Raw genomic sequence first — 4,393 nt, forward strand, 5'->3', positions numbered from 1 at the left:
CTGAAAAGATATTTTTCAAAAGAACACAAAAAACAACCAACAGGTATATTTTTTTAAATGCTCATTATCACTAATCATCAGAGAAATGCAAATCAAAACTACAGTTAAATACAATTCTACTCCATTTAGAATGGCTATTACCAAAAAGACAAAAGTGTTGGTGAGGATGTGGAGAAAAAAGAACACTTATACTCTGTTGTTGAGAATATAAACTAGTACAGCCACTATAGAAAACAGTATGGAGGTTTTCCAAAGAAATTTAAAATAGCACTGCCATCTGGTCCAGTAATTCCATTACTAGGTATATATCCAAAGGAAATGAAATCAGTATGACAAAGAGATATATGCACACCCATGTTTGCTGCAGCACTATTAACAACAGCTGAGATATAAAATCAACCAAGTGTCCAAAACCAAGTGAATAAAATGTGGTATACATATACACAATGGAATATGAGTCAGCCATAAAAAAGAATGAAATCCTTTCATTTGCAACAACATGGATAAATCTGGAGAACATTGTGTTACATGAAATAAGCCAGATACAGAAAAATAAACGCCACATGACCTCACTTACATATGGACTCTAAAAAAATAAATAATTTTTAAAAGTTGATACAGAAGCAGATATAGGTCAGTGGCTACCAGAGACTGGAGATGGACAGGGAGTAGGATAGGAAAGGGCAGGATGGGGAAAGGTTGGTCAACAGGTACAAAGTTACAATTATATCCTTAAGGAATAAATTCTCTGGAATTCTACCCCAGTCCCTGGTAACCACTGACCTATATCTGTTCTATTGCACTGTTGGGTGACTATGGTTAACAGCCAAATATTGTATATCACAAAATAGCTAGAAGAGCGGCATCTGAATGTTCTCACCACAAGAAATGCGTGAAGTGATGGATACACTATCCTGATGGGCTCATTATGCAGATATATGTCGAAACATCAAGTTGTACTGCATAAATATGTACAATAGAAATGAATAAATAGGGCGCTTCCTGCTTCCGGTTCCCGGAGTGGGGCACAGCCAGGCGCCAGGGGGAACGCTGGCCTCCGACCGGGGTCTGCGGGTGGCCCCTAGCTGGCCGGATCTCCCAGCCCCAGCCCGACACTCGCCGGGGGATTCTGAGCTGTGGCTGCTCCACGTGCCCGCGACACGATGCTCCCCTTCTACAGCAGGTGGAGAACTGGACTGCTGCTGCTGTTACTCCTGGCTGTGGCCGTGAGGGAATCCTGGCAGACAGAAGAAAAAACTTGTGACCTGGTAGGAGATAAGGGTAAAGAGTCCGAGAAAGAGTTGGCCCTAGTGAATAGGCTGAAACCACTGTTTCACAGAAGCTTTGCAAAGAGCACCGTGGGCCAGGGCTCAGACACAGACATCTACATATTCAGGGTGTGCCGGGAAGCTGGTAACCAAACCTCTGGGGCAGGCCTGGTGCAGATCAACAAAAGTAATTGGAAGGAGACAGTGGTAGGGAGGCTCAACGAGACTCATGTCTTCAATGGAAGGCAATTTTAACCCTGTGTCAGAGGAGCGTGGCAAAGTCCAAGATTGTTTCTACCTCTTTGAGATGGATAGCAGCCTGGGCTGTTCCCCAGAGATCTCCCACCTCAGTGTGGGTTCTATCTTACTTGTCACGTTTGCATCACTGGTTGCTGTCTATGTCATTGGAGGGTTTCTGTACCAGCGACTGGTGGTAGGAGCCAAGGGAATGGAGCAGTTTCCCCACTTAGCCTTCCGGTAAGATCTTGGCAACCTGGTAGCAGATGGTTGCGACTTTGTGTGCCGCTCTAAACCCTGAAATGTGCCTGCAGCCTATCGTGGTGTGGGAGGTGATCAGCTGGGGGGGGGGGGAGTCAGAAGAGAGGGATGACCATTTATTGCCAATGTGATTGCACTTTTAATGTCTGGCCTCGTCTTCAGTCCCCCAAACCAAAGCCTACTCAGCCATATTTCTCAAGCAGTCTCAACTCCAGTTTCTCATCTCACCCCTAATATTGCTCTTGCTTTCCAGTTTGCTTATGATTTGCATCCTCTTCTCATTAGTAGGAACTGTCTTCAGGTATGGTTGTTATGTCAGAGGTAATGTAAAAGGGCTTGTGAAAACAGACTGTTGTACTGTCTCTTAGTATCAGAAGATACAAGTAAAATAGGGATAGTGGGCAAAAAAGGATGTGGTAGGCTCCTTGGCACCTTTTTAAACACATTTCCACAAGTTTTTGAGACACTGGACTTCTTTAATTAACAAAAAACAGCAAAGAAACATTATTTATACAGATTTGATTGCTTTCATGTTGTTACTCTGTACCCTACAGTAGCCTTCATGAGGATCTGATTTTCTTGCTGCTTGGAATTACTTTGCAGTGGCTACTTGGTTGCAATTCAAGTACTCCCCTTTGATAGGAGCCTGGAAATGTTCTAGACTTGCTTCTCCCACCTCTGGGATTAGGGTAGAAAGAGGTGAAATTTCCCATCACATCACCTGTTGGCATTGGGGTGACTTTATAGCTGAAATTGAGCCATGGATTGTGGTTCTGCAGTTACCAGTGTGCATATAGTCAAAATGCCTAATCCAGAAATCGAATCCGTTGGAATGAAAAGCTGAAATTGAACTCCTGCGCTACTGGAATTCCAGAAAAGGGAAGTCTGTTTACCTTGTGGTAGGACCATGATGGTTTTCTTCTCCCATCTATAATAATAGCTGGCAAAGCTTTGCCTCTTGCTGTTTCTCTCTACCATATTTCTAAACATATGTTGCACTTTCTTCACAGGCATGTGGTTTTGACTTTTTTTAATCTTCTGGAAAAGGAATGGAAGCAGAAGTGGGACATTTAGGGTTCTGCTGTCCTCCCTGGGTGTGGAAAGCTGCTGCACCTGTCCCTTCTGCTGGCTCAGGGAAGTGTCTTCTTGCCCACATTTCTGCGGGGAAAGGTTTTTAATCCTCTGATGCTTCCATCTTTCTGTTTAGGCCATGTGCCCAGAAATCTGGGCTGATCTTTCAGTAACAGTAAACCCCTGGGCTACTAAAGATAACATGGCTCCACTGAACACAAAAGAGGGATGGAATCAATAGACAGGGGGCCTTTTTTGTAAGCCTTTGGAGGAGAAATTATATCGCCTTTGGACTTTTCAGTACTATTGGAATGATTTTTTTCTAAACAGGGAAAATGATGTTGCAAAAGCATCTTTTTTGTTATCTATTTGCATCCCTCCCCCACACCCTGGTGTTATAAAATGAAAAAAACACCACTTTTTGTACAAAAACACAATGATTAAAAAAAAAAATGAATGAATAAATACATTTTGAAAAGGCAAAGGACCAGGAGTTCAAGACCAGCCTGGTCAATATACTGAGACCTCCCCCGTCTCTACCAAAAAAAAAAAAAAGTTGGGTGTAGTGTCATGCACCTGTAGTCCCAGCTACTTGGGAGGCTGAAGTGGGAAGACTGTTTGAGCCCAGGTGCTTGAGGCTGCAGTGAACTGTGATCACACCACTGGTCTCCAACCTGGGCAACAGAGCAATACTTTGTCTTAAATAATAGTAATAGTAATAATAATAATGAAAAAGACTTCAGGCATCTGGCTCAGGATCCTCCTTCATACCCTAAGTCCTGCAGCTGATTTAATCATACATGTGAAGATACGCTTAATCATAACTGCGCAGTTGTCTGACCTAGACTCCTGCAACAAACTCGACCCCTTCTTCCCTGCAGCACTCCTATCTCAGGATTCTACCCAAAAGTTTGTCATCACCCAGAATTGCTATATTCTTAAGATCCTGAACTCCAAAACTGAACTTCAACTAAGCCCTCTCATCATTTTACTCAAGGCTTTCCTTAGTAAACCTGCCTCTCTAACCACTTTCCCAATCTAGAGCCCCATCCTTTTAATTACATCTTTGTAACTTAAGCAGGAGAGGACAGTGGGCAAGCATGTACAAAGCAAATTATAGCATGTCCTTCAGCACTATTCCCCTGCCTCTATTAAGCCTTCTCTCTTGGAGGTCTCTGCTCCAAGAAGCAGCACATGGTATCACTCATTCCTTACTCTTTACTTCCCTCAACCCTCTGGTTTTTTTCCTTATTTTCTATCTGCCTTTTTGACTGCCTGTTGTCTGACTCCTTGAACACAGATGCAAACAACAACAAAAAACTCTATCATTAACTTTCTTTTATCTTTTTACCCTCTCCTTTTCAAATCTTACCAACCCCATGAGTCATGAATTACTTCTGTCAGTAGTTATCAAACCTCATTGCACATTAGAATCATCTGGGGAGTTTTACAAACTATACAAATGCCAGTGCCCTACCTTACGCTAATTAAATCAGCATCACTGTCCAGACAAATTAAATCAAAATGTTTAGACTTACCAATTAAAGCAGAATCTC

General features: G+C 42.6%; 1 pseudogene across 1 annotated transcript; it reads left to right on the forward strand.

The window, feature by feature from the left end:
- Positions 1-1,065: 1,065 nt before the first annotated feature.
- On the forward strand, positions 1,066-1,897 carry LOC103265856 (annotated as a pseudogene). Its single transcript, XR_002482279.1, has one exon. The product of XR_002482279.1 is annotated as a cation-dependent mannose-6-phosphate receptor pseudogene (transcript).
- The last annotated feature ends 2,496 nt before the right edge of the window (positions 1,898-4,393 follow it).

This window comes from Carlito syrichta, unplaced genomic scaffold (genome assembly GCF_000164805.1).
Source record: "Carlito syrichta isolate Samal-C Ts95f unplaced genomic scaffold, Tarsius_syrichta-2.0.1 Scaffold306891, whole genome shotgun sequence".
NCBI lineage: Eukaryota > Metazoa > Chordata > Mammalia > Primates > Tarsiidae > Carlito > Carlito syrichta.